Source organism: Leptodactylus fuscus, chromosome 1 (genome assembly GCF_031893055.1).
Source record: "Leptodactylus fuscus isolate aLepFus1 chromosome 1, aLepFus1.hap2, whole genome shotgun sequence".
NCBI classification, from domain to species: Eukaryota; Metazoa; Chordata; class Amphibia; order Anura; family Leptodactylidae; genus Leptodactylus; species Leptodactylus fuscus.
Window position 1 is genome coordinate 27,974,261 of NC_134265.1, and position 12,255 is coordinate 27,986,515.

Sequence of the window (12,255 nt, forward strand, 5' to 3'; positions counted from 1 at the left end):
TAATGTACAGAGAATCAGCCTGACTGTATACAGACATTATATACAGTGTGATATACAGTATGGGGCTAGAAACAGTATATAATGCACAGAGAATCAGCCTGACTGTATACAGAAATTATATACAGTGATATATACAGTATGGGGCTAGAAGCAGTATATAATGTACAGAGAATCAGCCTGACTGTATACAGACATTATATACAGTGTAATTTACAGTATAATGCACAGAGAATCAGCCTGACTGTATACAGACACTATATACAGTGTGATATACAGTATGGGGCTAGAAACAGTATATAATGTACAGAGAATCAGCCTGACTGTATACAGACATTATATACGGTGTGATATACAGTATATAACAGTGTATAATACACAGAGAATCAGCCTGACTCTATACAGACATTATATACAGTGTCATATACAGTATGTGGCTATATAAGGGTATATAATGTACCGAGAATCAGCCTGACTGTATACATGCAGCCATACATTATATACAGTACTACAGTATATGGCTATATAACATGATAATAATAGTATATAGTGTACATATACCTCCATGTATATTATATACAGCCATCAGCATGGATATATGAACAAGATACATCTATAATAAAAGTGTATATGTATATATATATATATATATATATATATATATATATTCACCCTGACTGTACATATATTATATACAGCTATCAGCAGGGCTATATACACAAGAATAGTCTCTAATAACTATATATAATGCATATAGAATCACCCTGACTGTACATATATATCCATCTATAATGTAGAGATATCAGTATAACTATATATACTCTATACATCTATAACTGTATATAATGTATAGAGAATCACCCTGACTGTACATATACCTCTATATGTATTATATACAGTTATCAGCATAACTATATATCTGCTATACATCTATAACAACAGTATATAATGTACAGAGAATCACTGACTGTACATATACAGTAGTATAGTATACACCCTAACCGTACATATAATACTACAGTGCGCAACTATATCTGTAATAACATCACATTGTAAAATCAGCCCTGTCTGCCTCCTATACATCTATATGTCACATCATTATCACTGCCTCCTATACATCCATATGTGACATACACATTATTATCACTGCCTCCTATACATCTATATGTCACATACACATCATTATCACTGCCTCCTATACATCCATATGTGACATACACATCATTATCACTGCCTCCTATACATCTATATGTCACATACATATCATCACTGCCTCCCATACATCTATATGTCACATCATTATCACTGCCTCCTATACATCTATATGTCACATCATTATCACTGCCTCCTATACATCCATATGTGACATACACATTATTATCACTGCCTCCTATACATCTATATGTCACATACATATCATCACTGCCTCCCATACATCTATATGTCACATCATTATCACTGCCTCCTATACATCTATATGTCACATCATTATCACTGCCTCCTATACATCTATATGTCACATCATTATCACTGCCTCCTATACATCCATATGTGACATACACATTATTATCACTGCCTCCTATACATCTATATGTCACATACATATCATCACTGCCTCCCATACATCTATATGTCACATCATTATCACTGCCTCCTATACATCTATATGTCACATCATTATCACTGCCTCCTATACATCTATATGTCACATCATTATCACTGCCTCCTATACATCCATATGTGACATACACATCATTATCACTGCCTCCTATACATCCATATGTGACATACATATCATCACTGCCTCCTATACATCTATATGTCACATACATATCATCACTGCCTCCCATACATCTAGCTATATAAAACATACACATCCTGTCCCATAAATATGTATCTATAGGTCTTTGTATGTTTCTCTCTCTCCATTTCCCATGGGGGGCAATTACATTCTCCGGCCTCTCAGGCCTTTGCAGACTTTCTTACATGAATCATGTCATCAATCAGTTAAACTTAGATGTTGGTGTCTTGGCTGACGCCATGTTACCGGACACATTTAGTACACCGGCTTTCCATTCCAGGCCATGGGTCTGCTCTGTTAGGCCCCCGACACCTTTACTTCCAGTCTCTATAGCTCGGCGTAAAGTTTCCAAATATTCTCAAGGCTCCTACAAGACTGATGTATCTTGTTCAGTAATCTCCTAACCTATATCTGAGGCATCGCTGGACTCCTTATAGCCTATCCTACCGTCTCTTAGATGTATATTCTCGGGGAAACTCGTGACAACCGCTATAGGGTTGTCAGCCAACTGTTCCAAACTCTACAGTAGGAACTTGTTCCCTCGTCATACTTCAAGACCCTTTTATGGGTTGGAGTTACCTATAGACTAGAGATGCAATTCAATTCCTTTTTCGAGATCTGGAGTTACTTTATATAAATTTCTCCCATGGTGTCTGTAAGACTCCCTATCCTCAATGAGAACCAGTACCTCCAAACCTAAAAATGTACTTGTAAGGGCTTGTCCCCAATCTGATATCCTGCTCCATCTTGACACAGAACCCGTCGCTCTGCTTCAACTTTCATCCATGGTTTCCAATGGGCTGGAATTTGGACCTCAAATTCCTCTGTGTGAACCTAGCCTAACACGACCCTACTTCCCTAGCTTTGGGCCCAAATGCAAAATCTGTAATAGGGCCCCCACCATGTGTAATATTGGTGTCTTATAGGATAGTCCTATCGTTATTGTCGGTACTATATAAGAGTTGTAAATTGTAAAAAATGTAAAATAAATTTAGAATATATTTTTGAAATTTTTTTATAATAAATTTTTTTTGTATTCTTAAATTGATGATAATAATAATAATAATAATAATAATAATTATTATTATTATTATTATTATTAATTTTATTATCACCATATATACTCGAGTATAAGCCGAATTTTTCAGCACAGTTTTTGTGCTGAAAAAGCCCCCTCGGCTTATACTCGAGTCAGCAAAAAAAAAAAAATAAAAAATATATATATATATATATATATATATATATTATTTTTTTAAGGGGGGTGTCTATAGAATCTCCCATAAAATAGTGGAATAAAAGGAGCTTTAATAAAAATAAAAAAATAAAAGTTGTAAATCCCTCCTTTCCCTAGACTACATATAAAAGTAGAAAATGACTGTGAAACACATACACATTAGGTATCCCTGTGTCTGCTGAATATAGGGGATCTGCAGTGCTCCTGTTCCATCAGGAAGGGGTTAATAGGAGCACTGCAGATCTCCTATATTCAGCCAGGCTGAATTCCAAGTGGGGGGAAAAAAAACTCAGTCCTCAAGCTCAGGGAAGGGGCAGACAAACAACCAAAACACCCCCTCCCCTTCCCCAGCATCTACTGCACCCAAAAACTCCGACCATTTTAATTTTTGAAATTTTCCAGTAGCTGCTGCATTTCTCCCCCTCGGCTTATACTCGAGTCAATAAGTTTTCCCAGTTTTTTGTGGTAAAATTAGGGGCCTCGGCTTATATTCGGGTCGGCTTATACTCGGGTATATAGGGTAAGTTTTTCTTTTTAGCCTTTTTTTCGAGACTACGGTTGCTAATAAAAATAACTAAATTCCAACCAGAGGACTTTCCGCACATGTCCCTGTCTACACTGTAATACGGGACTTGCCCTTTTTGGCGCCCTAAGAGTGACGGCCGACTTTCCCAGCCATTTACGTAAATCTAAGTGAAACTTAATTTTAAAAAAAATGGCTAAAGAATTTCTGCAAGGCAACGTCATTGGCTGTGACAAAAGCTGGGTTTGTTGGTAAATTCCTCGCTGTGAACATGGCCGATGATTTACACCGCTAGGACCTGACGGGCCTGTCAAAAAAGATTGTGTAAAATATGAAAAATAAGATGTAGGATGTGGTAAGGTGTCAGCGAGTTATTTACGGCGCACAAATATCTACGCAGGATTCATTCCGAAGCCTACAGAGCCCATGGGCAGATCTTGCCGGGTCTGTCCCTCTGTGTTTGGTGACTTATAAATCACAAAATGTTGCTGGGACCTCAGGTTTGTTTGACACGTAACAATGTTTTTTTGCGATCCGCTGAATTTTCAGGGAAGTCGTTCATCACGTCTGCCTTTACCTGCAAATACTGCAAATCCCATATCCTGATAATGGGACGAATTTTCAAAGCTCTCGTCGCTTTTTTAAAAAATAACATTTGTTGTCATAAAATTTTTGTAAAAAAAAAAAAAAAGTCATCAGGTTTATTGGACACTGAAAATATTTTTGTTGCAAAAATTTTCATCAGTTTTCATGAATTTTTATCTTGATTAAAAAATAAAATTGAGCTATAAGACGGGTCATTAATAATCAAACTTTTAGGTTTTTGATTTAATTTTTAAAAAAATCCAAAAATTTACTTTACAAAAAAAAAAAAATGAAGCAGAACATTTTTAAAAAAATGAGTCATAATGATGCAATTATTTAGGGGTAGTAACCGGTCTAGAGTGCTGCCGTTTTTAGTCTTGGACTCTTCTGGACATTCCCATTTTCCAAGGTGAAGTTTTTCAGGTTCTTGGCGTCTTTGCAAAAAGTTCACCGATTTTTTTAAATTTACATTTTGTGAAAAAAAAAAAAAATCTATAGGGAGGGAGAGGTTCTTGGTACCAGATTATTTTGGATGGTGAAACAAATATGCGATATAGAAAAACTTACAAAAATATTTTACTTTTGCTTTGACTCCAATTGGGAAATTCTCAGTAAATTTTTGCAAAACGATTTTGGTGACATTCCAATGTGCATGTGTAGAATTCAGCCAAAACAAGGTCTTATTTAGACGAATGGGAAAATTGAGCGCGGCCATTTGACGTGTGAATGGACCGTCAAAAAATAGGGCTATTTTTCCCGTTTGCTCTCATCCCTAAACAGATTCTAGTCTATAAGGATGCGGGAAAATTTTTGTCCCATGGATGAAAATCGCCCTTGAAAAAATTGACCACTTCATCTCTATTTTTTTTAATCATTTTTTAACTTGGCGTCAATATGGTGGATATTCTAGTGAATTTCCATCAATTTAATTAAAACCATGGTCGCTATTAAATGTCCCACTGAGATTGTTACCCAGCTTTCCTAGAATACGGAATTCTGCCAAATTATGCAATGAACCCATACAGCATTTTACCCAAGAAAAGTTGCTCCTTACCCAACTAAACCTGAAATTTTTAATAGTGCCCTGACCCTGTAACCAGCTTGGATAGCCCTAGAAAAAAAAATTGTGACTAGGTTGAGTTATTTTTTGTGAAGTAGGTGACAGCCATTATGGTCACCTTTATGGGGGTGGTCACAGATCTTCATTGGCGTCACCAGTAATATGGAAGTAAGGAATGCATTGCCAGGTTTGTGACAACCCCAGAGGAGCTGTTATGTGCCTATGCCGGTTGTCACCCAGTAACAAATACACAAGTGACAATTCTGACAGAAGGGGGCGACTCAAGGACTCTATTCACATGACCGTGCGCTAGCCATGTTCCTCCATGGCCCCATACACACACCTGTGTATTATCTTGGGCCGGTGTATGTGGCAGTGAGCTTGGAGCAAAACTCAGAAAAGGTCTTATATCTGTCTATTTTTTTGGCTGGGCTCTCTAAATGAAGTGAATGGGTCCGTGAAGGCCTGGAGAGCACATGGATGCATGTCTCTTAGGATGCATTCACACGGAGTAAACGCGCCGCGCAATGTGGCGCGTTTACGGCGCGTGTACGCTGCGTTTTTTTACGGTGCGCGATTACGCCGCGTTAATACGGCGTAATCGCGCACCGTAAAAAAACGCGGCGTACACGCGCCGTAAACGTGCCACATTGCGCGGCGCGTTTACTCCGTGTGAACGAGCCCTTATATGTATAAAAATGAGTTTCTGTCTGTCTATCTGTCTCTGTTTTTTACGTGCGACCAAACGACTGGACCAATCTTCACTAAATTTGGCACACAGATTCATCAGGTGTCTGGGAAGGTTTTAGACTGGGTCTCAACTCTCTCTACCGTTCCTGAGATATAGTATTACACAAAAAATGACCTGTATTAGCCAATACAAACCTGCAAGTCTTTCACTCATATTCCAACTGCCTTACACACGGTCACATGTCCCTTATCAACCAATAGAAGCTCACAGGCGCTTAGTCTCCACATGCACACAGCTTTACTCAAGGTTTCTATAACAAACCAGCCATCTTTCTTCACTGCTGTAGGTCAGCTTTAAAAGGGCAGGGCGCTATGGATGACACTGTTACACAAGGTCACATACACACAGCTTTACTCCAGGTCTCCACAACAACCAATCGCAGGTTTTTCATTGATATCTAAACTGAGATACACATGATCAAATGATACTTATGAACCAATGGAAACTCACAGGTTCTTCAGTCTTCACATACTCACAGCTTTACACCAGGTTTCCATAGCAACCAACCAATTCTTATGGGGCTACTACACAAACAAAAAATGAAATATACCCTGTTAGTACCTTATATTTACTGTAACTTTTTGTAGGTAGGTAACATTATTTAAGGTGTTGAATTTTTTTGCAATGGCAAAAGTGTGTCTATCTGTTAGTCAGGGTCTCTGTGTTGGGCAGCGGGCAGCAATGACGCCCCGGGCTGTCATAGGGCACTTGTAAATCCCTTCTCTAAAGTGTCTGTGAGGTTTGGAAGGGGGCGAAGAGGGAGACAGCTCTTCAGGACATGAGAACAAACTGGATTATCCCAGAGCTGTTAAGGACGGCTCAGCTGTCAGTCTGTGTTATCAGAGCCTGTCTCCACACTGCTGGGACTACTGGACGCTACTGGTGTGTTTAACATAACCCACACACAGATATGTGGACAGAGCGCAGACAAGGGTCACAGGCTCAGGCCTCTGGGACATTAACCCCTCTACGCCCACAGTGCAGGAGAACACTGACAACCCTGTGATAGACCTCGTCATATGGCAATTCCAGGATTCGGATCATTACCAAAAAATGTTTAATTTAATTTATTTGATGTAAATTTCCTTGTCGGACAGTCTGGGTTAGGGCACGTAAAGGGGTTTTTCTGGGATAAAGTAAAAACTCACTGGGGGTCAGGGGATGACGTAAATTAAAAAAAGAAATGATTCTCACCTACCTTGGTCCTTGGATTGGGTGGCGCGTCCCCAGTTTCAACAGCGCGGAAGTGCAGAGGGGTAGGTGACCATTATGGTCTATCACTGGTCTCAACGGTCACATGTTGGGTACCGGTGATGTCACTGCTGGTATATCACCTGTATCCTATATGTGACCCATGAGGCCAGTGAATGAACCCAGCGGTCATATGTTGGGTACCAATGATGTCACTGCTAATATAACACCTGTACCCTATATGTGACTGATGAGACCAGTGAATGACATTAGCGGTCATATGTTGGGTACTGGTGATGTCACTGCTGGTATGTCACCTGTACCTTATATGTGACCGATGAGACCAGTGAATGACCCCAGCGGTCATATGTTGGGTACTGGTCATGTCACTGCTGGTATATCACCTGTACCCTATATGTGACTCATGAGACCAATGAATGACACCAGCGGTCATATGTTGGGTACCGGTGATGTCACTGCTCATATATCACCTGTACCCTATATGTGACTCATGAAGCCAGTGAATGACACCAGCGGTCATATGTTGGGTACCGGTGATGTCACTGCTGATATATCACCTGTACCCTATATGTGACCAATGAGGCCAGTGAATTACCCCAGCGGTCATATGTTGGGTACTGGTGATGTCACTGCTGATATATCACCTGTACCCTATATGTGACTCATGAAGCCAGTGACTAACCCCAGCGATCACCTGACCCTCTGCCCTTCCAGCCTAGGCAGTCCGTGGAGCAGCCTCAAGTGAGGCCCCTTAACCCGAAGCTCATGAATATGGTGGCGAATGATCACTGATACGATCAGTTGTCCAGTTTGCATTTCCCGTGTACACAGTGAGAAGTGCGGCCAACCCATAAGAATTTTTATTCCCATTACCTACGGTAATGACCGGGAGCAAATATTCCTACAAACATTAGCTTGCCAATTATTAGCCAATGGCATAGATTTCCGTTTCCTGGCATGAGTTATAGTAAGTCTGACAGGCGGAGGCGTCCTTGCTCTGGCCCGTCTTGATCCCACCTCACTTACCAGTTTTTAAGAACGGGGGCAGGATCAAGGTAGGCCGGACAGGGATGGTTGGCTTATCATATACACACATCCGTTTCCTCATAACGGACCACAAATTTGGGCAGTGCCCTAAAGATCTGCCGGTTTTCTAGCGGATATCATATAGTAAATTTAGTAAATTCCCCCCCATAAAGTCTATAAGAAATTCTTTCCTATTGACACAAACCATGAGGGGTGACATCAGCGCCCCCGCGGCCTCCCCGCCACCTCACTGACAATGCTCTCTTATATACAATGTTGTGTAAATCTCAGATACGGGTTAAGATCAACAAGTAAAAGGTAAATTGTTCTGTTTGGCGCCGATGTTTTTCGCTCCCCTAATTTTGTGTCTTCCTTAATAATGTGAATCTCGCTTGGGGAGACAATGGAGGCCATTCATGTGTTATAAGACATTTCTGTTATTTTCGGCAGTAATTACCTCTGGGTCGTAATTATTAAATATTACATATAGGAGGAATTATCAGCTTATGGCGTCTGCGCCAAATACAGAGCCGTGGGAAGCAGCGGTGTGCAGAGAAGGAGGGGGCCCCATGGGAAAGATCAAAATGGACACCCATTAGGGTGTTTGTTTCCTCTTCTATGATGCATTGGACAGTCCCCTCACCCCACACTGCACCACTTTAAACATAGGGCCAATGGTGTAGCCACAGCGGGTCCTAGGGTTGCGGGAGCGTCCTTAGCTGCCCCGGATCGAGCAGGACAGTCCTGCATTTCGGGTGCTGTCCCACTGCTCCGGGCCGCAGGCAGCGATTTCAACATTATCTGTGAGGCACCTTCAAAAAGTCTGCACAGGATCCTCAATGTAATAAAAGGGGCTTTGTATACTGAAGTTATACACATTAGAGGATTGTCACCGGAGCCATCTAATGTGTATGTCCCTATTCTATGAAGATCGGGCAGGCGGGTGGATTCCCTGCTGACCCTTTTGTTCTTTGTAAGATAAGACGGGTCTGTCAGCAGTTTCGTCCTCTCTCTTCTTCAGTGGTCATGCACTTCATAGCGGAGCCGAGCATGCATGTGTATAGGGGGATCAGGAGAGATAGCTGTCACTCAGATGATTTAGAATGTAGGTCCCTACAGGACTGGCCACTACTATTTTTGGTATTTTATGGCACTGCACCATGTTTATTATGTTTTGTATACTCTATAATGCCTGCATAAATGAAATTTGGAATATGTGTTTTTTATGTGGATGGCTACTACCAACTTGTTGCTACCTTTCAACATAGCCAATTCTGTACGGCCTATTTATGCGATTAGGACCTGTTGAACTTTTTTCGACTTGACTGCTTCTTTTTATATGTTTTTATATGTTTTGTTTTGAAGAAATATATGCACTTGAGAAAGGGCTGTATGGCCCGAAACGCGTTGTGTATCAATAAAGGAGTACCTATTATCCATATTGGGCGAGCGCTGTGTTCCTTCTTGGCCGAAACCTACCAGGGGGCTGGTCCATGTGCTTCTCTGCATCTCTACGTCTGAGTGACGTCTACAGCAGCTGCCCAGACCCTTGTTTTAGGATGTTACGAGCTTCTTGAGTGTTGTGGCATTACACAACCTCCTCAGGTGAGGGGGCATTTGTCCCAACCTATACTAGTTCAATTTTGTTAATTTATTACACGAGGATCCGCTCGGTGTGGTCTCTTCTCTTGTATCTACAGGAGAGATAGCTGTCACTCAGATGATCAGCTCATATGTATGGCCGACACTAGACGGCTCTTTATCTGGAAAGCAAATTGTGCACAGGTCCCCATCACCCACAAGTCCTGGCCCTCCTCTACCCAAGGGCCCCAAAGCAGTGACAGGGTCTGACTCCATGATAGATACTCTCTAGAACTACAACTCCCAGCATACATATATGAAGAATGCAAATCGCCAAGGTAAGCAAGCCCTATGCAGAAACTGAGCCAGCAGCTAAGCCGCATATGGAACCGTGAATGCTATGTATTGTATAGAGCTAGAAAAACATGGCTGCTTTTATCCAAAAACAGCGCCATACCTGCCGACAGGTGTCCGTGAGCTGCGGGAAAGCTGTGTTTTCCCTATATATGGAACAGTGAAAGATAAAATACTGCAAAAACTCAAATATCTGCTTTTCACCATGTGAAGCCTGAGGGTGGGTTTACAAAGTCTGCTTTTGCCAAAAATGCACAGAAAAATGTGGTTTTATAATAAAAACAAGTTTCTTAAAAACACGTGAAGTTTTCTGAAACGCAAACACTTTTATTGCATCCTTCTTCCTGTTCCGTTTTACCTACCACTCTGTGTATGTGTCAGTCTTTACTGCTGATCTTGGAATTCCGTTCATGAAGTCAATCAATATAACAATGATGATGATGCAATGAATTCATTTTACTGTTCACATTTAATGAATTATTATTATTATTATTAGGAGAGTCTCACCGGAGTATAATAATATAATAATATCCCTTCTGGTTGTGCCGAAACGAACCAGAAATCATATGAATATTGAACAAAACAAATCTGGTGAGTAGAGATGAGCGAGTATATTCCATGGAATACCTCCGCCGTATAGTTCTTGGTATAAAAAAGCGCCAGGGAAGGTGGGAGGGGCAGTAAAAATTCGCTACCTTCCCTGGCGCATCTCATCTCTTGGTGGGGAAGGCTGACGTCTTCTCACTGGTGGTCAAAAGGCCCCAAAATTTCTGCTCCTCTCCTCCAAATACCTGACTTAGGCCAGAAATGCTGCGATTTGCCTGCGGCGGAAACGCCACGGAAAAAATCACAGTCTTTTGCAGTAACTGCAAAGTGGATGGAATTCTTGCGAATCCCATGCCCACTTTGAGGTAAAAACCGTGGCACGGACACGCTGCGATATCCAAAACTGGCGCGTTCCCACTGCGTTTTTTTCCTGCAGCGCTTTATAGCTGTAGGTCATCCCGTGGTGCCTTAGCCTTAGGCCGGGGCCCAGGGCCGGCTCCAGGTTTTTATGGGCCCTTGGGCAACAGAGCCTCAGTGGGCCCCCTTGTAAAGGAGTGGGGGGAGTCGAGACACTGTGCATCGCAGATGAAGCGAGTGACGTCACGCAGGAGTGTGGCGCACCAACGCCATACCTCCCAACCTCTGAAGAGTAGAAAAAGGGGCAAAATGTGTGGCGCCCCGTGGTAAATTTAGCTCCACCCACTTTTATGTTGACTCCGCCCATTCTCATTCATTTTTCCATGTGCTCCCACACAGTATAATCCTCCTACAGTCACCCGTAAATTATATGTCCCCCCTCCATCTCTCCCCCAGTTTCATATACACTCTTCCTCTGCCCCCAGTTTCATGTCCCCCCCTCCATCTCTGTCCCCAGTTTCATGCCGTTCCCCCCCTTCATCTGCCCAGTTTCATATCCCCCCGTCTCTGCCCCAGTGTCATGCCGTTCTCTCCCCACCCCCTTCATCTGCCCCAGTGTCATGCTGTTCCCCCCCTCCCCTTCATTTGTCCCCCAGTTTCATGGGCCCCCTTCATTATGTTCCACCTTAATATTTAATACAAAACAAACACTTACACTTACCTTCCATTGCTCCCCCGACGCTCCTCTCTCTGCTCTCTCACTCCATTCACATAGTTGTAGGCGCGATGACGTCATCACATCGCGCCTACACACGCAAGCCGGGCCGCAGCGTTAAAGCAGGAGCTGAGCTCACAGCTCCTGCTTTAATCGCCTATGTATTCAGCTCATCGGCCTCCGTCGGCAAGTGCTGGGGCGGGCAAATGCCGGGGGGGCCCCCAGAGGCTCTGTGGGCCCCCGCACTTGCCCGACTATGCCGTGTGCTAACGCCAGGCCCCATGTTGCGAAAAACTGCAGCGATTTAGTGGATGGGATTCTGAGTCAGCCGTGGAATCCGGAGCAAGTTAGCAGAAAAAAGAAGCGAGCGACTCCCATTGAAGTTTTTGGTTAAGATACTTATGAACAATAAAAAAAAGGGGTTGCAAAAGTGTTGGCGCCCCTCAAGGTTCTCCATATGTAATAGAATATTTCACTACTTTAATACGTCCCAATATTAATCCACCTGGAGCT